This window comes from Anomaloglossus baeobatrachus, chromosome 1 (genome assembly GCF_048569485.1).
Source record: "Anomaloglossus baeobatrachus isolate aAnoBae1 chromosome 1, aAnoBae1.hap1, whole genome shotgun sequence".
NCBI lineage: Eukaryota > Metazoa > Chordata > Amphibia > Anura > Aromobatidae > Anomaloglossus > Anomaloglossus baeobatrachus.
The window spans coordinates 241254091-241277829 of NC_134353.1; the positions used below are offsets into that span (position 1 = coordinate 241254091).

Below are 23739 nucleotides of genomic sequence, written 5' to 3' on the forward strand. Positions count from 1 at the left end.
CTCCAGGGCTGTGTACTCCTCGGTGGGTGGAGCCAACCGCCTGGCCCACCCCCTGGTGTGAACATCAGCCCCTGGAGGAAGGCAACAAGGATTTTAGTAGCTTTGGTGTTCCTAACTGGGATGTAGGGTGTGGTGGTGTGATGACCTGTGACCCCTGGCTTGCCCAGGGCGTCACACATGTGCGCTTCAAATCGCTGCAGAAACACTGCATAAAGGTTGCAGTGTGTCTGCAGAATAGATGCCGATTTCATGCGCTATGGATGCTGGCTCTCCTATAGACAGAGTGGGAGCAGCATCCAAAGCGCACAAAATAAGTGACATGTTGCTTTTTTGAGCACAGAGATTTGGATCAAAACATCAGCATCCAAATCACTGCGCTCTCAAATGCAACGTGCAGAGGGATTATGCACAATAGATTGTGCTGGGGACGCAGGATGCATGCATTTACGTTGCAGTGCAATATGCAGCGTAAACGCATGAAATTACGCAACGTTCGCACATAGCCTAAGAATGCCAAGAACGCTGCAGGCAAGCGCACTGGGCTCCATACAGACACAAAACTGGTCCAAGAATGCCAAGAGCACTGCACAGACACACGACTGGTCCAAGAATGCAACATTCATGTAAACATGGCCTAACATGTACCATACTATGTTATATATGTTTTTGGTTTTGTTTTTGTTTTTTTTTAAAAAACAAAGGCTAAAAAGTAGAAATCTAAAAGCAAAAAGCACACAAATATTTATTTAAACAAGTGCACATAACCATTAATACAAAGTAAAAAGGATGATGAACAGCACTGCTGCTGGCAAGTTACATACTACTAGAGAAGCACATCTATGTTATCTGTGGTCGGCGTAGTCATAGAATGAGTAAAGTACAATAACCTACATGGGATAGCCACTCTGCACTGCTGGCACTTTATAGTGCACTGGTTACTTTAGGCCCCTTTCACACTGCGTTTTTACTTACGTTCAGTGGTCCCGTCGGGGCATCCGTCCGAACCGCGCCTCTCCTATCCCGCAAAACGTACATGCTGACTCCATCTGCTCCATTATAGTCAATGGCCCGGTCGGCGCATGCATCTGAAACACGTTTTGCTGTGTAGGAAAGGCGCGGTTCGGACAGATGTCTCAACGGGACCACTGAACGTAAGTAAAAACGTAGAGTGAAAGTAGCCTTACTAAATTTTGGTATGCTTATCCCATGTCTGATATGTGCTGCCGGGGTTTGGTCAGCTTCTTGGACCCCTTTAAAAGTTGAGGACATCTACATTGCTGTCCAAAATAAGTTGTGTGCAATTTCCAATGGATCACACTGCTGAATCTTGTGAAAATTACCATATACTATTAATTTATTACAGGTTATGATGTAATCTCAACAAGTATGCGTGTCGGTTTACACGAATGTATAAGAAATTGGTGTGACTATATTATACACGTCTTATTGGGATCGTTCCTGCAGCGAATATTAAAAACCCCATTGACAAGTATGAATAAGGCGCTTTTGTGAAAGGCTTAAAAAACAAACAAAAAAAATACACCACATAAAAGAAGGTAAAACAGGGTTGAAAGATTATTGGGGTGATTTGGCAGTTTTGTATCTTATTATTCGATTAAGAACTCTCAGGCAGGTATAGTAGTTGCTAACTTGTGTTTGGGTTGTTCTGCTCGGCGCTGATCTACCGGATTAAAGCAGCCATGGCTTGCTTCTGTGGCTTCTGGTGATGTCCCATTGACAGAGCAGTGACTTCTCTTCACTATAGGCCACTTCACACATAACGAGATCGCTAACGACATTGTTGCTACGTCAGTTTCTTCACGACTTCACCAGCGATCTCGTTATGTTTGACACGTACCAACGATCCGCCCCCTGCTGTGAGATTGTTGGTCGTTGATGAATGTCCTGGGCCATTTTTCGCTCGTTGGAGTCCGGCTGGGCAGGATGGATTTGTATGTTTGACACCTACCAACGATCTCGTTAACAACCTAGATGAGAACTTTAAAGTGTGACACGTAGGCATGTAGTTGTGTCACCTTTCCAACGCCCCCTCTGCACCGATTGGTTGGCGCTGAGAACAGTAAGTAAACACTCGGGAACGAAGGAGGGATGAATCCGGGTGCAGATGCAGCTTTGTTCCGAAAAGCCAGCAAGCAACCGGGAACAAAGTATGAATGAATCCGGGTGGAGTCGCAGGTTCTATCCTCAAAGCAAGGCTCAAAAAGGGACAAAGTATGAAGTGATACACAGTTGCCTTCTAGGCCGGCCGCCTAATCAGAACGCAGTATTGGCCACCAATCGGAACGAAAGGGTGTGGAAAAGGCGACGCATATGCACGCCTACGTGGCTTACAGCGTCAAACACTACGCCCCTATTCGAGGTCAGAGTTGTTACATAGCTGCTGTGTGACAGGGTCCCAATGACCAACGAGATCGTTATACAGGTCCCTGCATCGTTACTAAAGTCGTTGGGAAAATGACTGTGTGACATCTCACCAACGATCCGGAAACTGTGACATAGTAACGATCTCGTTATGTGTGACTTGACCTTAACTGCGAGGAGTCGGCTGTAAATCAGCATGATGACGGCAATGACGCTGGTACATAGAGCAGACAAGAAGAGGAAGAGTTGCTCTGTTGACATGAGGTCAACTGAAGCAACAGAATCGCTGGCAGCAGTACGTGACCGCTCTAAGCCGGCAGAGATAGGCGCTGGGCAGAACAAGCAATTATTTGCCTATGAGTTGTTAGCCCAACAAGAAAAAAAAAATAAATAAAAAAAGTCCTGGATAACATACCGTATGTCTAATTGTAGTCAATGTGTCTGTGTAGGGGGGCACATCTGAGCCCTATTTTGGTGGGATTCAGACTAAACCATTAAAAAGCCCTGAACAGGGATGTCGTAGTCTGAACCCGGCTTATATTACATATACATGCACAAATACACACATACTCATTACATGAGCCTGAAGGAAGCTTGGCTGAAGTGAAGGCATATTGGAGCGGTCCGGCTCATTGTCATGCCAGGGCTGTGCTGCCACTGGTTAGTTTGATTCTACAAAGTCGTCTCTGGCTGAGAAGAATATAAAATCATGGATTTAAGCAAGTACTGTAGTTCATGAATGATGGATGGATAAATATTAGTAGAAAGTGATATAGCAAAGAGGGAAGTAAAGAATTCCTTTGTTTAATTTCGTGCCGAGACGTGCTTATGCTAACATCGAAATCTCTATATTATGATGGGAAAGGTCAGGGAGAAATGTCACAGTGAATTTACATGAGCATACTTAGCTAAACAGTAGACGGTAGGGGCATTAATGTTCTTGGGATCTGTCAAATATTTGAGATTTTCACAGCTTTACTGTGAGTGGTTTCAAGGTAAAATGCAGAAATACTGAGTGGGTAAAGATGGCCTATTGATGGCCTCTGCACCTAGAGGCACCAGTGCTCCATGGCTGAGGATCGCCCTTGTAATGATTGCCTCGTGTTCCTCTACTGGACCCACTATCAATGCTTTTCATCACTCCATGACTAGAGATGAAGATACAAGTGCGATAGAAATTCATAGTAGAGAATCTCTGCAATACTGGTAACAATTAACCATACATATCATTCTTGGTTGCTACATGTGTCACAATAATTTCCTAATTTCCAATCAAAATGTCCTAAAAACAAAACATTGAATTGAAGGACCTTAAAACACATTAAAAAAGCCCCCTACGCATTTCAAGCCTCATCATGCTATGATGACTAGTGTTGAGTGAATAGTTGACTATTCGTACTTGCTATGGTGTTAGCGAGTACTGTTCGGTACTCACATATTCGTTACGAGTAGCAGGCGCAATGTAAGTCAATGGGAAATACTCTCTAAGTAGCGAGTAACCTGAAAGCCATACTATTCGCTACTCGCACGAAAACTACATTTTCAGGTTACTTGCTACTTAGCGAGTATTTCCCATTGACTTACATTGCGCCCGCTACTCGTAACAAATATGTGAGTAGCAGACAGTACTCACTAACAGCATAGCGAGTACGAATAGTTAACTTCTCGCTCAACACTAATGATGACTAAAAACCTAGATTACGTCCAAAATGCGTAAGCAAACTCTCCAGGCACTTTTAGTATACTTCTAGAAGGTTCTGATTTTATGAAGAATGCAGTGCAGGATTTTTTGGTGTTGATGTTTTTCTGCACCTGATTTGGGTCGTGTGGCCTTCTGGCTATCAAAAATGTATACTTGCTATGCTTGTCATCATTTCTGTAGATTCATCTTTCTAAATTTATCAAAGCATCCAGACAGTTTATTACAATACTGAATCTTCAAATCTACACTGACCGGTGTCTAAAGGGGGCTTTGCACGCTCCGACATCGCTAATGATATATTGTCGGGGTCATGTCGTTAGTGACGCACATCCGGCGCCTTTAGCGACATCGCAGCGTATGACACCAAGGAGCGACGATCAATGATCGCAAAAGTGTCAAAAATCGTTGATCGTTGACACGTCGCTCCTTTCCTTAATATCGTTGCTGCTGTAGATACGATGTTGTTCGTCGTTCCTGCGGCACCACACATCACTACGTGTGACACCGCAGGAACGACGAACATCTCCTACCTGTGTCCACAGAAAAAGAAGGAAGGAAGGAGGTGGGCGGGATCTTCCGCCTGCTCATCTACGCCCCTCGGCTGCCGCATGATGTCGCTGTGACGCACGAACCGCCCCATTAGAAAGGGGAAGGTAAGTCCGTCGCAGGGAAGGTAAGTCCGTGTGATGGGTGTAAGCAATGTTATGCGCCACGGGCAGCGATTTGCCTGTGTCGCACAACCGATACCGATATCGCAGAGTGTAAAGTACCTTTTAGGCCAGGGTCACACTAGGATATAGCATCGTATGTGACTCGAGAGAATCGAATGCGATATGCTCATGACACTTGGCTCAGACTCTGCTGCGAGCGTGAGCCAAGTGTTATTCTAATGCTGGCACACAGTTTTGTACAAACTTCGCCGTCTGTCACTGCGTCGTCGGGCTCTGTTCACATTGCAGATTCTGACAATGGTTTCTCTGGTGTCTGGCATCAACACAGGCAGACTCAGGCGTCGACCTGCTGTGTGCTGACTCATTGGCAGGCTAGCGGGAGTTCATATCCGCTAGTCTGCTTGTTTGGTGCCTTTGATCACATGTGGTGGGGAGGTCAATCACATCTGCTCCCCTCCTATTTAAGCTGGATGAAATCTTCTACTCATGCCAACTATAGTTTTTTGTTCCTCTGTGAGGTGCGGTGTCCCATGGTTTGCAGGAAAGCACCTCCAACTGTGCCATAAATGTATGACGAATGTCATGAAGGAGTTAAACATACTTATTAGCCGCCCCCTTGTCACTGTTACCATGTTCCCCCGAAAATAAGCCCTAGCAGAAATTTTTGGAGTAAGGCTTAAATATGAGCCCTACACTGAAAATAAGCCCTAGTGGCGGTTCAATAATGAAATGTCCATACAGCTAAAAAAGTTAAAGAATACAGCAGGACAATTCATTAAATAAAACAAACACCCTCAAAAGATAGGAGACCAACCCCGCAAACCTACTCACCAGACCAGGACGCTGTGCAACACGAGGACCTGCGGTGGAACGTGCACACATATCTGGTGATATTGTACTGCTCCTGTGACCTGGGATGCTGTGGAACGCGAGGACCTGAGGGGGAACCCATCGATGCGCTCCACCGCAGGTCATCACATTCACAACATCCCCGGTTCCCCCATCTGCTGGAAGCAGTGCGGTATTAACGAATGTGTATGTATGTATGCATGCATGTCTGACGTGTGTGTGTGTGACTGCCAGCCGGAAGCTGAGGAACGACTGCTGTGTAGAGAACAGTGGCCTGCAGGGAATGCCTGCTGAGGACCTGGGATTGGCGCAGACGTCCGGGGCCTGGTATGATTCTCCTGGGGGAGGCCTTTTTTTTTGGGGGGGGGGTAGACTTAACCCCAAACCAATGTTTCCCCGATAATAAGCCATACCCAAAAATAAGCCCTAGCACATTTTTCAGGGCAAAAAAAGTAATATAAGACAGGACTAGAACACCTCCAGACAACCCCTACAAATCAGTTATCAGCAATCCTAAGCTGCCTCTGTAATGACCTCAGCTCCGATACATCTTTAACTACATTATTTTATTGCAGAGGTTTTCTTTAAAGAGAACCTACAGATATGAGGTTAATCTGCAAGTTAATAGCGTTCTGAAGGTGGCTGGTCGCAATACTTAAAGTGTGGCAGCCAAGAGAAAATTAGCTTTATTTCTCCTGGGAGCTGTCGGCTTTCAGTCATGCAGGCGTGCCAGGAGCAATTACGGACCCCTCTCACAGCACTGATAACAGCGGCCGTAACCACGCCCCACCACTGACTGACAGCTGACTCTGTACTGTAGAGCAGGCTGTCAATCAGTGCTGGGGTCTGCTTACAGCCGCCGCTCTCAGTGCTGCCAGTGGTGACTGTAATTTCTCCGGGTTCTTGACACACAATGCAATAGTGGCTGCAGAGCTGAATAAAACATTTATTTTTTACTTTTGTTAATTTATTTTGCTCCTCGGTTGCCAAGATATTACCAAAGTATGATTGAATTAACTTTTGTTCAGTCTAAATGGGTGTAATCAGATTTCTTTGAGGGTGTGTTCTTCTTCCCCCTGTATGATGCTGACCAATCATAAGAGCCAGCAATACAATAGAAAAAAAACAAAATAAAAAAACCACTCATAAATGAGCTAATATATCATAAATATCTCCGTGGCAGAGCTGTGTAATCATCATCATCAGCTGTGATAGGAGTTCCTGCCTTCCCTCTGGAGAATGCATCTGGCACATTTCATTCTGTTTTCATCATTTGCGATATTCTGGTACCTGAAATAGCGATTGCCCATGAATAGAAATAAAAGTAAAATTCCCAGGGGGTTCCGGAATGTTTCTTTAAAGAGATATTCCCATCTCCAATATCTTATCCCAAAATATAGTAGGAATAATAATAATAATAATAATAATAATAATAATAGCAAATACCTTTAATTAGAAATGTAGTAATTCTCCTGATTAGCTATGGTGCTCACTAGTGATGAGCGAGCACTACCATGCTTGGGTTCTTGGTACTCCTTATGAGCTGTTGGATGCTCGGATGGGCGCCACTCAAGTACCCGATTATAATGGAAGTCAATGGGGAACTCTAGCATTTTTCTGGAAAAATGCTCGACTCTCCCATTGACTTCTGTTATACTTGGGTGCTCGAGTTGCTCCCATTTGAGCATTCAACTGCTCTTAAAGAGTACCAAGTACCCGAGCATGGTAGTGCTCGTTCATCACTATCGCTTTCCTAATTTGCAGGGCATTACAATAGCTTAGGTACCCATGGTTACGACCACTGGCAACTAATTATTGGTCACTGTGTGGTCGTAACCATAGATACCTAAGCTACTGTAGTGCCCTGCACAAGAGGTAAGAGACATAGCTAATCAGGAGAACTATACTACATTTCTCATTGGCCTGACTAGTTCTACACCTACTATATATTAGGATAGGCTCTTGGAGATGGAAATACCCCTTTAAGGCTAAGCTCACATGAGCATATGGAAAAAAAAAAATATCATGTGCAAAACTGGGATTTTGTCTGTGTGCCATCTATTTTTATACATCTACATTTATATGTACATGATCACATACAGTGCCATTAATAACCCAGCTCAGCGTCTTTTTCTGTATAGGATCACATTTTTTCGGCGCACCCTTAAAGGCCCCGTTACACGCAACGACGTATCTAACGATATATCGCCAAGGTCACGGAGTCCGTGACGCACATCCGGCGTCGTTTGCGACGTCGTTGCGTGTGACAGCAACGAACGGCCGTTAACGATCAAAAATACTCACCTTATCGTTGATCGTTGACACGTCGTTCTTTGTAAAAAAATCGTTGATTGTTGCAGGACGGAGGTTGTTCGTTGTTCCTGCGGCAGCACACATCGCTACGTGTGACACCTCGGGAACGACGAACTGCAGCTTACCTACGGCCGCCGGCAACGAGGAAGGAAGGAGGTGGGCGGGATGTTACATCCCGCTTATCTCCGCTTCTATTAGGCGGCCACTTAGTGACGCGCTGTGATGCCGCACGAAACGCCCCCTTAGAAAGGAGGCGGTTCGCCGGCAACAGCGACGTCGCTAGGCAGGTAAGTACGTGTGATGGCTCCTAATGATATTGTGCGCTACGGGCAGCCATTTGCCCGTGACGCACAAACGACGGGGGCGGGTACGCTCGCTAGCGAGATCGCTGCGTGTGACAGGGCCTTAAGTCTTAAATAGGCAAGTCTTAACTGAAATACTGAATAGACGCAGATTCGGTCTGAAAAAAACAAAACAAAACAAAAAAAACTGCTCATGTGAAGAGCCCAACTAAATACCATCAGTGCATGTGCTGTCCGTGTTATGCGTTTTGCCATAAACAGCAGAGACAATACACTAGTGTGAACGCAGCCTAATCTGTGCTGTGGGGTCCGCACCCCGGATCTCATTACCAGCCTGCCTCTCACTACAAAGCTCTGGAGAATTGCAGCTCATTGTATAAGAGTTGATTCTGTGCATTATTATGCCTCCTGAATGACCTTTAGATGCGAATACAATCCTCCTGCTCCACTGCGCACATGAAATACATTTTGTACTAGGTACAGTTAGGTCCAGAAATATTTGGACAGTGACACAATTTTCACGAGTTGGGCTCTGCATGCCACCACATTGGATTTGAAATGAAACCTCTACAACAGAATTCAAGTGCAGATTGTAACGTTTAATTTGAAGGTTTGAACAAAAATATCTGATAGAAATTGTAGGAATTGTACACATTTCTTTACAAACACTCCACATTTTAGGAGGTCAAAAGTAATTGGACAAATAAACCAAACCCAAACAAAATATTTTTATTTTCAATATTTTGTTGCGAATCCTTTGGAGGCAATCACTGCCTTAAGTCTGGAACCCATGGACATCACCAAACGCTGGGTTTCCTCCTTCTTAATGCGTTGCCAGGCCTTTACAGCCGCAGCCTTCAGGTCTTGCTTGTTCGTGGGTCTTTCCGTCTTAAGTCTGGATTTGAGCAAGTGAAATGCATGCTCAATTGGGTTAAGATCTGGTGATTGACTTGGCCATTGCAGAATGTTCCACTTTTTTGCACTCATAAACTCCTGGGTAGCTTTGGCTGTATGCTTGGGGTCATTGTCCATCTGTACTATGAAGCGCCGTCCGATCAACTTTGCGGCATTTGGCTGAATCTGGGCTGAAAGTATATCCCGGTACACTTCAGAATTCATCCGGCTACTCTTGTCTGCTGTTATGTCATCAATAAACACAAGTGACCCAGTGCCATTGAAAGCCATGCATGCCCATGCCATCACGTTGCCTCCACCATGTTTTACAGAGGATGTGGTGTGCCTTGGATCATGTGCCGTTCCCCTTCTTCTCCAAACTTTTTTCTTCCCATCATTCTGGTACAGGTTGATCTTTGTCTCATCTGTCCATAGAATACTTTTCCAGAACTGAGCTGGCTTCATGAGGTGTTTTTCAGCAAATTTAACTCTGGCCTGTCTATTTTTGGAATTGATGAATGGTTTGCATCTAGATGTGAACCCTTTGTATTTACTTTAATGGAGTCTTCTCTTTACTGTTGACTTAGAGACAGATACACCTACTTCACTGAGAGTGTTCTGGACTTCAGTTGATGTTGTGAACGGGTTCTTCTTCACCAAAGAAAGTATGCGGCGATCATCCACCACTGTTGTCATCCGTGGACGCCCAGGCCTTTTTGAGTTCCCAAGCACACCAGTCAATTCCTTTTTTCTCAGAATGTACCCGACTGTTGATTTTGCTACTCCAAGCATGTCTGCTATCTCTCTGATGCATTTTTTCTTTTTTTTCAGCCTCAGGATGTTCTGCTTCACCTCAATTGAGAGTTCCTTAGACCGCATGTTGTCTGGTCACAGCAACAGCTTCCAAATGCAAAACCACACACCTGTAATCAACACCAGACCTTTTAACTACTTCATTGATTACAGGTTAACGAGGGAGACGCCTTCAGAGTTAATTGCAGCCCTTAGAGTCCCTTGTCCAATTACTTTTGGTCCCTTGAAAAAGAGGAGGCTATGCATTGCAGAGCTATGATTCCTAAACCCTTTCTCCGATTTGGATGTGAAAACTCTCATATTGCAGCTGGGAGTGTGCACTTTCAGCCCATATTATATATATAATTGTATTTCTGAACATGTTTTTGTAAACAGCTAAAATAACAAAACTTGTGTCACTGTCCAAATATTTCTGGCCCTGACTGTATAAGCTCATTTAAAGATTTTATACACGGTAGAAGCGTAGATTGTACTCAAAGTTTGGCATTAAAGGGGTTTTCAACTTTCAGGAAGTGGTGGATCCCAAACCCTCTAAAGTAACAGAGCAGTTAGTCGTCCACCGCTGCAGCCAAACACTGAGCTCAGCGGCACATGCTGCTTACCACAAGCACAGCAGCGCAACTTAGTGATTGGCTGCAGTGGTGCTGTACGCTGATTATGAGACTTCACCCCTTCTGCCACAACAGAGACCCGTGCAGCAGAGGGGAGACTGAACTGGATCGAGGAGGGTGAGTTCCTGCTCCGTCTGTTAGGCCGGGGCCACACTGGGATTACTGCGATATCCTCGCATGACACTTGGCTCACGCTGGCAGTACAGCAGAGCCGAGTGTCATGAGAGTGTCACTGCGACTGAGGTCCGACCGTGCAAGCGGACCACAGCTGTGGGTCGGCACTGAGGAGGGGCGGGATTTATTTCCGTTTCTCCACGGTAGCCGGCTATTGCCATTCTCGCCCTGCGAGTGCAGTGCAATTTTTCTCTCGCCCCATAGACTTGAATGGGTGCGAGAGAAAGTGTCTCCCATTACAGTCACAGCATGCTGCAATTGTTTTCTCGGTCCGATTAGGGCTGAGAAAATAATCGCTCATGGCTGCTGACACATAGGCCAATATTGGTCCGAGTGGAATGCGATGTTTTATCGCACTCCACTCGCACCGATTTTCATGCCGTGTGGCTTAAGCCTTATTCAAAGCGGGAGACCACTCAGGCCACGTGCACTCAATGAGTATTTGATGAGTTTTTACCTCAGTATTTGTAGCCAAAACCAGAAGTAGGACAATCAGAGGAAACGTACAATAGAAACACATCACCACATCTGTATCACCCACTCCTGGTTTTGGATTTGATTTAAAAACTCACCTAATATTCAACGGGTGCATGTAGCCACAAACTAGTTTGCATGTTAAAAGGTTGTTCTCATATGGTTTATTCACAAAGGCACTGATCCTCAGCCGGTTGCCGGGGTGGTGCACTCCTTCTGACAAGCGGCACGATCACGACCCTGGTCCACACCGAGGGCTCTCCCATGCTGCTAGCACAGGTCGCTTTGCCTCTGCAGCATCAGTGGAGCACAGGACTGGCGCATCAGTGGAGCGCAGGACTGGCGCATCAGTGGAGCGCAGGACTGGCGCATCAGTGGAGCGCAGGACTGGCGCATCAGTGGAGCGCAGGACTGGCGCATCAGTGGAGCGCAGGACTGAAGCATCAGTGGAGCGCAGGACTGAAGCATCAGTGGAGCGCAGGACTGAAGCATCAGTGGAGAGCAGGACTGAAGCATCAGTGGAGCGCAGGACTGAAGCATCTGTGGAGCGCAGGACTGAAGCATCTGTGGAGCGCAGGACTGAAGCATCAGTGGAGCGCAGGACTGAAGCATCAGTGGAGCGCAGGACTGAAGCATCAGTGGAGCGCAGGACTGAAGCATCAGTGGAGCGCAGGACTGAAGCATCAGTGGAGCGCAGGACTGAAGCATCAGTGGAGCGCAGGACTGAAGCATCAGTGGAGCGCAGGACTGAAGCATCAGTGGAGCGCAGGACTGAAGCATCAGTGGAGCGCAGGACTGAAGCATCAGTGGAGCGCAGGACTGAAGCATCAGTGGAGCGCAGGACTAAACCATCAGTGGAGCGCAGGACTGAAGCATCAGTGGAGCGCAGGACTGAAGCATCAGTGGAGCGCAGGACTGCAGTATCAGTGGAGCCCAAGACTGAAGCATCAGTGGAGCGCAGGACTGAAGCCGGTCTGATTAGTGGCGGACCTAATCTAGGTAACTAGCCACTCCGACTACAGAGAGGCTGGCAGCCCAGACGATGAGATGTAGTTTAGAGAATAAAACAGCCCTCCATCCTTGAGAAGGGACAGGATTTTTAATAAGAGGCTTATAAAGTTGCTGTTTTTTACAAGCCCTTTCATTTACTGCAGTGGGGAAAATAAGTATTTGATACACTGGCAATTTTGCAATTCCCACCTACAAAAAGTGGAGAGGTCTGTAATTTTTATTGTAGGTACACTTCAACTGTGACAGACAGACCCCCCCCCCCAAAGAAATCCAGAAAATCACACATATGATTTTTAAATAATTATTAATTTACATTTTATTGCATGAAATAAGTATTTGATCACCTACCAACCAGCAAGAATTCTGGCTCTCACAGACCTGTTATTTTTTCTTTAAGGCTACTTTCACACATCAGTTTTTTTCCCATCAGGTACAATCCGGAAAAAAACGGGTTAAACTGATCCGGTACCGCATCCGTTTTAACCCCATAGATTTGCATTGTTACCGGATTGTACCTGATGGCTTTGCGTTGCATCCGGTTTTTTTCCGGATGCGGCAAAATTTATCAAAGCGGCGTCCGGAGGCAACGTGTCTTGCAACGTTTTTTTGTCCGGCAAAAAAAACGCATCGCGCCGGATCCGGCGCGATACGGCGTGCTTTACAATGAAAGCCTATGGACGCCGGATCCGGCGCAATGCGGTAAAAAATGGATGCGGCTACCGGATCCGTTTTTGTAAACTGCGCATGCACCAAATTAATTAAAAAAGCTGATCCTTCAAAAAAAAAGGACAAACCGGATGCAAACCGTATCCACCAGATCCAGTTTAGTAGTATGCATCCGGCATAACGGATCCGTTAAAAACCGGATCCGGTTTTACATTTTTTTGCCGGATCCTTTGGATCAGGAAAAAAAAGGATTGTGCCTGAATGCAGAAAACTGATGTGTGAAAGTAGCCTAAGAAGCCCTCTCACTCTGCCCTCATTACCTGTATTAATTGCACCTGTCTGTACTTGCTACCTGTATAAAAGACATCTGTCCACACACTCAATCAATCACACTCCTACATGGCCAAGACTAAAGAACTGTTTAAGAACATCAAGGACAAAATTATAGACCTGCACAAGACTGGGATGGGCTACAGGACAATAGGCAAGCAGCTTGGTGAGAAGGCAACAACTGTTGGTGCAATTATTAGAAGTTTGAAGAAACACAGGATGAAGGTCGATCTTACTCAGTCTGAGGCTCCATGCAAGATCTTGCCTCATGGGGTAAGGATGATTCTGAGAAAAGTCAGGAATCAGCCCAGAACTACACGGGACGACCTGGTCAATGACCTTAATAGAGCTAGGATAATAGTCTCAAACACTGCCATTAATAACACACTACGCCATCAAGGATTAAAATCCTCCAGGGCACACAAGGTTCCCCAGCTCATGTCCAGGCCCGCTTGTAGCTCGCCAATGACCATTTCGATGATCCAGAGGAGGCATGGTAGAAGGTTATGAGGTAAAATGAGACACAAATATAACTTTTTGGTATCAACACCACTTGCTGTGTTTGGAGGAAGAAGGATGAGTACAACCGCAAGAACACCATCCCAAAAGTAAAGCATAGGAGTGGAAACATCATACTTTGGTGGTGCTTTTCTGCAAAGAGGACAAGATGACTGTCTGGGGTCCATGAGGCTTCTGTCGCCACAGAGGTACTGCACCTCAGCCAGAGGTGTGGTATCCCATCCTGGTAAGAAGGGGGTCATCTACCGGTTGACAGACAAAACCTGCACAAACCAATTGTTAGGTCACACAATGGGTCAGGGTTTAAGGCAGGTACTCCATAAATGCTGAGAAGCAGCGACCATTATAACTGGTTATGGAGCCTTAAGTCCCATTCACTGTCCTGGAGGGGTGGAGCCTGGCAGAGGGAGTGTGGGAGGAGTCAGTGAGGTAGTTAAAGAACCAGTCTGATCCAGCCAGGTCTGGTCAGAGGGAGCTTTTCAGTCATAGAGAAGTGACAGTTGACAGGAGTCAGCCAGTGAGAAGGACTCCAGTCAGAAGGATGAGTAAGACTGTGGTTCATGGTGATGACCCTGGGGTCCGGCTAGACCCAGGTGACACCGAGATAAGGGTTCCAGAGTGCCACGGACGTGCGAGAGGCCTCCGTAGGCTTGTTCCACCAAGAATACCGGAGTGGTGGAATCTGGCCGCAATAACGGGGATGGTCCCCAGCCAAAAGGAAGAGAGACATTTCTTTTAGCAATCCGACGGCCCGGGTGATTGCTGTAGGCACCCGAGGGCACAACCTGCCACCCATTCTCTGCAAGGGAGGCTTCAAAAGGACCACGGTCAGCCACCCTTTAGTCAGGGCTCGGTGGCGGAGGTGCAGGACAGTCCAGTAAAGGTCAGCACTAGAGAGATGGCCAGGAGGGACACATTGAGGGGTGCACTGGTACTGACTCTTGACCTGTTCGGGATCAGCGGAGGCCTACAACAGTGAATCCTGGCACACCACGGGGAAACCGGTCAGCTGCAGTTGTGGAACAGACATCTTGACTGCAAAGCCTTGTGTCGTCTGCCTTTTCCTGCGCCCCATTCATTTCCATCAGACACCTTCCTAATGGTCGTCCTGGGGTACCGCTCCACCTGTGGGGAGCAAGAAACACCTCAGCTACCACAACACCAGCGCCAGGAGTCCCGTCCAGCAGCTGCGGCCCCATAGCCGCAAAAAACACAGATGGCTTCACAAATTTTACTTTATATTAACTATAACTCCCATCATCATCATCTCCCCTTTATTATTGAGACACCGCCAGGGTCATGGAGCCGGACCCCCGCCACCGCTGACATCCCCGGACTAGTCCGGCCCGCTTTCGAGTGCCCCCGGCCCTGGGGCGGGCATGTCAACTGCAACGTACTGAAGGGAGGATGGATGGGGTCATGTGTCTCGAGATTTTGTCCAACAACTTCCTTCCTCAGTAAGAGCATTGAAGGTAGGTATTGGCTGGATCTTCCAGCGTGACAATGATCTGAAACACAGCCAGGGCAACTAAGAAGTGGCTCCAGAAAAAGAATTCCAAGGTCCTAGAGAGGCCTAGCCAATCTCCAGACCTGAACCCAATAGAACATTTTTGAAGGGAGCTGAAACTCAATGTTGCCTAATGACAGCCCTGAAACCCAAAAGATCTGGAGAACACGTGTCTGGAGGAGTAGGCCAAAATCTCTGCTGCATAATGTGGAGGGATTGGATTGGTCAAGAATTACAGGAAACGTCTGACCTCTAATTGCAAACAAAGGTTTCTGTACCAAATATTAAGTTCTGTTTTTCTATTTTAGCAAATACCACACTTTTCAGATTATAAGATGCACTTCCCCCCAAAATTGGAGAAAATTGGGAGTGCGTCTAATAAGTGTTATATAGCTTACCTGGGGGCAGTGGATCGGGGTAATAGGAAGCCAGCGGCAGCACGAGTAGAGCGATGCTGCCGGCCCTGGGAGGAGGGGTGTCGTAGCTGCAATTTTGTCTCTGGTGTCCATAGACAGCTATTTGGTCTTAGTCATGGTGAACAGGTTGGCGTATGACTGCTTGTGTAGACATGTGTGTTTTATACAGGTAACGGGTTTAAACAGGTGCAATTAATACAGATAATGAGTGCAGAGTAGGAGGGCTTCTTAAAGCGAACCTGTCACCAGATTTGTCCCCTGTGAGCTGTGGCCACCACCAGTGAGCCCTTATATACAGCATTCCAGAATGCTGCATACCGGTATAAGAGCCCAGGCCCCTCTGTAGCATGTAAAAAAAAAAAAACACCTTTAGGCCCTGTGCTCACTAGAAAATTGAAATTTCTTAAGAAAGTTCCGCAGGGTCTGAAAGATTACCGCGGGTTGCTACATGTGTTTTAAAGGGAACCTGTCATCAGAAATTTAGCTTTAAACCTAAAAGTTTCCCCCTCTGCAGCTCGTGGGCTGCATTCTAGCAAGGTTCCTGTACTTTTTGTGCCCCCTTTGAAACCAAATTAAACACTTTATAAAGTACCTTTTTGTCTGCCATTCTTGTAAATTTTCCATGTGGGTGGGCTCTCTTGCGTCCATTGCTGTCCCTCCTGCAGATTGATGCCGTCCCCCATTGCTCCATTTCATATCTCAGGATGCCGCCCACTGCGCCAGAGGTCCCGTGCACGCGAGGACCGCTGGTGACGTGGTCGCAGGCACGAGACTATGGGCGGCGCTGTGATTGCATCGCAAGTGCCCGTCCATAATCTCGTGACCGCGATCTCCCTTCTGCCTCCAGCGTTCTGCGCAAGCGCGGAAAGATGACCCGACGTCACCTCCTTCCCATCATGCCCTGCAGCAGGAAATAGATGGGAGGAGCGGAGCAGCACAGCACAGGTTACAAAAAAAACCCCAAAAACAACATTTAGTGCTTTTCACTTTTCAGAAGACAATGTGTGTCTTTGTTTGATTTTACATGTTTTTTTTTTACTGTGTACGTCGCTCAGATCCTCTCCGCGTCTCCTCGTATCCTGTGGTGCAATCACAGCGCCGCCCATAGTCTCGTGCCTGCGACCACGTCACCAGCGGTCCTCGCGTGCACGGGACCTCGGGCGCAGTGGGCGGCGTCCTGAGATATGAAATGGAGCAATGGGGGACGGCGTCAATCTGCAGGAGGGCCATCAACGGACGCCAGAGAGCCCGCCCCATGGAGAATTTACCAGAATGGCAGACAAAAAGGTACAACTTTATAAAGTGTTTAATTTGGTTTCAAAGGGGGCACAAAAAGTACAGGAACATTGTTAGAATGCAGCCCGTGGGGGAATCTTTTAGGTTTAAAGCTAAATTTCTGATGATGGGTTCCCTTTAATGCATTCAATGCAATTAAGCACATTGGAAAAAAAAAAAGTGTAATTTCCTTCTGATAGAATGATAGATAATAGACAGAGGGATAGAGGAATAGATAGATGATAGATAGATAATGGAGAGAGGAATAGAGGAATAGATAGATGATAGATAGATAATGGATAGATAGCTAGATAGATCTCACGAGCGGTAATGTGTTGAAATCACCGACCGTGAGAAATGACCTGGAGTTACCCCTGAAGTCTCGTTCACGGGGCTGCATTGAGTGCTATGTGTCAGACGCCGCTGGATCAATGTGAGACATCGTGTGGATTATGCCAGACCTGGAGGGGTATTTGGGGATTTTAATAAAGTGGTGAAAGAAGGGGCTTTTTTGTGTTTATATTTTAAATAAAGGATTTTTCGTTGTATGCGTTTATTTACTTTCACTTGCAGATTAGTCATGGCGTGTGATAGACGCTGCCATTACTAACCTTGGACTTAGTGGCAGCTATGGGCTGCTATTAATTCCTTATTATCCCAATTTCCACCGCATCACGGCAGTCGAGATGAGCTGGGTAGAGTCCTGGGACTGTCGCATCTAATGGATGTGGCAATTCCGGGTGGCTGCTGGCTGATATTTTTAGACTGGGGGGCTCGTACCATAACGTGGGGCTCCCCATCCTGCGAATACCAGCCTTCAGCCATGTGGCTTTATCTTGGCTGGTATCAAAATTGGAGGGGACCGCACGCCGTTTTTTTTAATTAGTTATTTATTGTACTGCACGATATAGACCCACCCACCGGTGGCTGTGATTGGTTGCAGCGAGACAGCTGTCACTCAGCGTGGGGGATCGTCTGAATGCAACCAATCACAGCCACCGGTGAGCAGGGAAGCAGTGCATATGTTATGAGATTAATGAGCGGCGGCTCGGGAAGATGAAAGAGCTGCCGTGGGAGCAGTGTGACAGCCGACAGGTGATCGGTGAGTATGAAGCGCTTGCTCCTACCCCTTTGCGCCCGATTCTGGTCCCCATAGACTTTACATGGGGAGCAGTATCTGGCCAAATACCAGCCCTCCGGATGTATGTTGCCTGATTTCTATGTCTGTGTATGAAACATGTATGTGTCTGTGTGTGAGTGTGATCTGTGTGTGTTTACTGTCTGATCAATTTCATATTCCTCTTCTAGTGACATCACTTCCTTGCAAAACGCAGGGTAGTGGTGATCACTATGTCCCGAAAAACACGAAATACTGCAGGAATAATGCAATTAAACGCACATAATTTGCTACCCGTGTTATTCCCTGCGGTATTTCAGGATTACATTACAGTCAATGGGGTAAAATACCGCAGATACCTGTGGAAAAGAAGTGACGTGCAATTCTTTTCCGCAGCGGAAATTCCGCAGCAAAACCTGTTGATGAAAAACCTTTGCGCGCACAGCAATTTATTTTAACATAGGTTTTGCTGGGGAAGGACTGCAGCAAGGTTAGGAACATTTTCTGCAGCAAAACCTCTGTAAAAACCGCAGTGTGTGCACAGGGCCTTAGGCTATGTGCGCACTGGAAAAAGGATTTTTCTTAAGAAATTTCTTGAGAGTGAAGGATTATTGCACCTGTGTTAAAAAAACGCACCAATAACGCACTGAAAACTCATGTGTTTTTACCGCGTTTTTTGTGCGTTTAACGCTTAATGCTTTAACAGCAATATAGATAATAGATAATCGATACATAGATGGATAGATAGATAGATGGATAGATGAATAGATAGATGATGAATAGATAGATAGATGGATAGATAATGGATAGATAAATAGATAGATGAATGGATAGATAATGGATGTGTAGATAGATAATCAATAGAGGACAGATCAAATCAATAGAGTCCCTTTGAGGACACACTGCAGTTCTCGCAAGCGGTAGTGTGTTCACATTACTGACCGTGAGAAATGACCTGTAGTTACCTCTGCAATCTCATTACGAGGCTGCATGGAGTATGTGTCAGACACGGCTGGATGCAAGCGTTGTGGGACCTCTGTGGATTACGCCGGAGCTGTGTGTTGGGGGGGGGGGGGTTAATAAAGTGGTGAAAGAGGGGGCTTTTTTGTTATTTTATTTAAATTTTATTTTCTGTGTGTGTTTATTCACTTAACTTGCAGGTTAATCATGGAAACTGTCTAATAGTCGCTGCCATGATTAAGCTAGGACTTAGTGGCAGCGATGCGCTGTTATTACCTCATTATTACCCAGATTGCCACCGCATCACGGCAATTGGGAAGAGCCGGTAACACTCCGGGACTGTTGCATAATGGATGCGACATACTCGGGGCAGAGGCGGGCTGATGTTCTTGGCTGCGGGAGGGGCATTAACCACGGCCCTCGCCCTCCCCAGCCTGAGAATACTGGGCCGCCGCTCTGTGTTTACCTCGGCTGGACGGTAAAAATACGGAGGAGCCATGCTTTTTTTTTTTCGTTTTTTTATTTTTATATGTACGTTTGATTTCTATGTGCATTCTATATGTCTGTGTGTCTGTCTGTGATATGTGTTTACTCTCTGCACGGCTTCCTTTCCTGTCATAATGACATCACTTCCCTGCAAAACGCAGGCAGTGATGAACATTATGTCCCGAAAAACGCGAAATACCGCAGGAAAACGCAATGAACCGCACAGAATTTGCTACCTGCGTTATTCCCTGATTACATTACAGTCAATGGAGTGAATAACGCAGTTACCTGTGGAAAAGAAGTGACATGCTCATTATTTTTCTCAAGAAAATCTACAGAAAGAATTTTCTTGAGAATAAAAAAAAAAGCAGTGTGCACAGCTAATTTTTTTTTCCATAGGTTTTGCTGGGGAATGTCTGCAGAAAGGTACAACCATTTTCTCAAGAAGTTTGCAGCAAAACCGCGGGTAAAAACGCAGTGTGCGCACAGGGCCTTATAATTACTCACCTAGGGGGTGGTCCGATTTGCTGGTTGCCGCTGCTGGCGGTCTGGCGTCTCTTCTATCTTGTGCGCTCACGTTTCTCCTGCCCAGCCCTGTGGGGATGATGCGTCCCACGTCATTCACAGAGGCCTCCATTGTGGTCCTGCGCATGTGCACTGTGATGTGGCCTGCAGAGGGCAGATCACAGTACTGTAGTGTGCATGGGCAGGCAGTCTTTGACCTTTCCTTGTGCCTGCGCATCATAGTACTTTGCTCTGCCCTCAGCAGGACAGATCAAAGTGCACATGTGCAGGAAGGCAATGGAGGCCTCTGTGAATGACATAGGACATCATCCACACGGAGCTGGGAAGGAGGACGGCGCCTGAAAGCAGTGACACCTATCAGATCCGACCACCCCCGAGGGGAGTATAACAATCCTGTTTTTACATTCTACAGCGCGGCCAGGGAACTTCTATACAGTATTTTAGAATACTGTATACAAGAGCTCAGTGGTGGCCGCAGCTTAAAGGGGCAAATCTGGTCACAGGTTCCCTTTAAAGAAAAAAATTAAAAAGGTCTGTGAGAGCCAGAATTGTTGCTGGTTGAAAGATGATAAAATACTTATTTCAGGCAATAAAATGAAAATTTTGAAAATCATACAACGTCATTTTCTGGATTTTTTATTTTGGAGTCTGTCACAGGTGAAGTGTACCTACAATATAAACTACAGACCTCTCCATTCTCTGTAGGTGGGAAACTTGCAAAGTCACCCGTGTATCAAATACTGTACTTATTTTCCTCACTGTATGAACAATGAAGGTCTGACCTGGCAGCACCAACCACCCCGCTACCGGCTGTCAGCGACCAGGCGCACACTGGAGGGAGCAGACAGACCTGCGAAGGGTGACGGCACAGTCTGGGGGTCACACACACAGCCCGGGGTCAGGCACAGTCTGGGGGTCACGCACACAGCCCGGGGTCAGGCACAGTCTGGGGGTCACGCACACAGCCTGGGGTCAGGCACAGTCTGGGGGTCACGCACACAGCCCGGGGTCAGGCACTGGGGTTATACACACAGCCCGGGGTCAGGCACAGTCTGGGGGTCACGCACACAGCCCGGGGTCAGGCACTGGGGTTATACACACAGCCCGGGGTCAGGCACAGTCTGGGGGTCACGCACACAGCCCGGGGTCAGGCACTGGGGTTATACACACAGCCCGGGGTCAGGCACAGTCTGGGGGTCACGCACACAGCCCGGGGTCAGGCACTGGGGTCACACACACACACACAGCCCAGGGTCACGCACACACACAACTCGGGGTCACGCACACACACAACTCGGGGTCACGCACACACACAGCTCGGGGTCACGCACACACACAACTCGGGGTCACGCACACACACAACTCGGGGTCACGCACACACACAACTCGGGGTCACGCACACACACAGCTCGGGGTCACGCGCACACACACAGCTCGGGGTCACGCACAGTCTGGGGTCACACACAGCCCGGGGTCAGGCACAGTCTGGGGTCACGCACACACACAACTCGGGGTCACGCACACACACAGCTCGGGGTCACGCACAGTCTGGGGTCACACACAGCCCGGGGTCAGGCACAGTCTGGGGTCACACACACACACAGCCCGGGGTCAGGCACAGTCTGGGGTCACACACACACACAGCCCGGGGTCAGGCACAGTCTGGGGTCACACACACACACAGCCCGGGGTCATATATACAGTGATTCTGAAGGGGAGGGTCCTATATACGTGCAGCACACAGGGCAGAGCTGATCCATTTCCGCCTCCCCAGGACCCGTCTCAGGAGCGGTGACCGGCCGCCCCGGGACTCTGCTCTCAGAGCCGCAGCTTCCCCCATGAGGCTCCGCCACTTCCGGCTTCCCCAGGATGGTGACGCTGGCAGCACAGCACCAGGCACAGAGCACAATGTCCGATCACGGCACAGCCGCTCACCTCACACCTGCCTTATGTCGCCGACAGTAGCAGCTGATGATCACGGAGCCTCGCTCTGATAAGACAACAGAAGCGCTCAGAGGAGGAGGAGCGCTGTGATTGGTTGTTTCGAAACAGCCGATTTGATTGGCTATTGATGCAGGGAAGCTTGTGGTTACCAAGGAGCCGAGCTCTTCCGGTCTCCAAAGCTTTTCAGTTACCGGATTGCCTGTCAGAGCCCTGTACACACCAGGTATGTGGCCAGTGCCCCGTACAGGTTCCCCCTCCCGTGCACCCGGGGCAGGTTCCCCTCCGGGCAGGTGCCCCCCCCCCCCCGTGCACCCCGGGCAGGTCTCCTGTGCAATTTTAGCTCCAAATAGTTTATCACAAGGCTAACGGAAAAAGAATGCACCTTACAATGTTGTGTGCAATTTGTCCTGAGTGCACAGATACCTCTCATGTGGTGGACGTTTACTGTCTGGGTGCACGGAAGGGAAGGAACAAAGTTATCTAGAATAGCTGGTGGCCGCCATATCGCGGTTGGAGCTCCCCCACAAATGTCCCCATTTTGGAAGCTAGACCCCTCAGGCAATATATCTAAAGGATTGATAAGCACCTTGATCTGCCAGGTGCTTCACTTAATTTTACAACATTGAACTGTGAAAATGAGAAAAAATTCACACAAAAAGGTTACTTGAGCCCCAAAATAATTCATTTTCACAAGGGTAGCAAGAAGAAATGGCCGCAAAACCTTTTGTGCGATGTCTCCTGAGTACACCGTCTGGCCTGCACATCATGATAGCACGTAAGCGTTATACAATGCCATCTGTACGACGTGCACGGTCAGCTTCTTGTACCACACCTTAGCTTTGTGCCTGGCACTGTAGGGATGGAGACCTTGATCAGAGAGATCAGCGCCCCCAATGTTTTTATTGTATCCCAGGATACAGTTAGTTTGGTGGACCTGTGTAGAGGTACCTCGTACAGTGGTGAGGGTGCTGCCATCACCGTGGATTGTGGTCAATAAAAGTACATCCCTCTTGTCCTTGCCCCTTGTAACACGCATACCAGCGTCTCCGCGCTGTCCTGCGCCGCCCCCCCACCCCAGTGGGGACGCCAGAACTTCCCGGCCGTCCAGGCGTGGCTGCCCTGTCCCCGTTCCATGCTGCTGTTCCGTAGGACCTCTGCAAGCCACACAGGCCTCCTGGGTAGACCTGTACGCCTGCGTGCGCTTCCACCACCCTTTTTTTTTTTTTTTAAGGGCCAGCACACCCTGACCCAGGGGTGACCTCTCAGATTGCTGAGAGGCTGCAGGTATTTAAGGCACCTTCCCTTTAAGGAAGTGTCTGGGCAACGAGCTCCTAACGTTGCTAGTTCTCAGGTCCCATTGTGCTCCTGCTGCTGCTGTCATTTTGCTGTATTCTGCTGCTGATTCGTATCTGTGTTTCAGTGCATTACCAGTCCGCTGCTGCTGTTGATGCTACATCCATGCTTGCCGGCCGGCTACCACGATATCCACTGCTGCAAGTATCCTCATCGGCCTCTGCTGCTGCATCCATACCGGCCAAATTTCCAGGGGTCATTTAGGAGGTTGAACCCTAGTGTCCTTCCCTTCATAAACTAAACCTGTGGGTGTACCCTGAGGTTAATTCCATACAGGGGCTGGTATTGCTGGATTTTGAGCCTCCCCTTGAAGTGGATTAGGGACTCATCCACACAGAAGTGATCAGTGACCGGCCTAACTTTGAAAGGTTCGTTAAAGTTGGGGTCATCTTGGGGTGGACATTCTGCATTATTGCTGTAAGGAAAATATTTGTGAATGGCCTCA

General features: G+C 47.6%; 2 protein-coding genes across 4 annotated transcripts in view; one reads left to right on the forward strand and one right to left on the reverse strand.

The window, feature by feature from the left end:
- The window catches only part of LOC142310874 (UPF0462 protein C4orf33 homolog), a 145926-nt gene extending 123890 nt beyond the window's left edge, over positions 1-22036 (reverse strand). Inside the window, exon 1 of one of the 2 annotated variants that reach the window (XM_075348652.1) lies at positions 21933-22036. The gene's annotated coding sequence lies outside the window, so the exon portion shown is untranslated. The remainder of the gene's footprint in view (positions 1-21932) is intronic. The other variant, XM_075348660.1, reaches the window with a different exon arrangement.
- SCLT1 (sodium channel and clathrin linker 1) overlaps positions 1-23739 on the forward strand; it is a 317891-nt gene that overhangs the window by 56558 nt on the left and 237594 nt on the right. Inside the window, exon 1 of one of the 2 annotated variants that reach the window (XM_075348639.1) lies at positions 21964-22164. The exons of the other annotated variant lie outside the window; for it this stretch is intronic. The gene's annotated coding sequence lies outside the window, so the exon portion shown is untranslated. Of the gene's footprint in view, positions 1-21963; positions 22165-23739 lie in introns of those variants that run through there. 2 annotated transcript variants of the gene reach the window in all.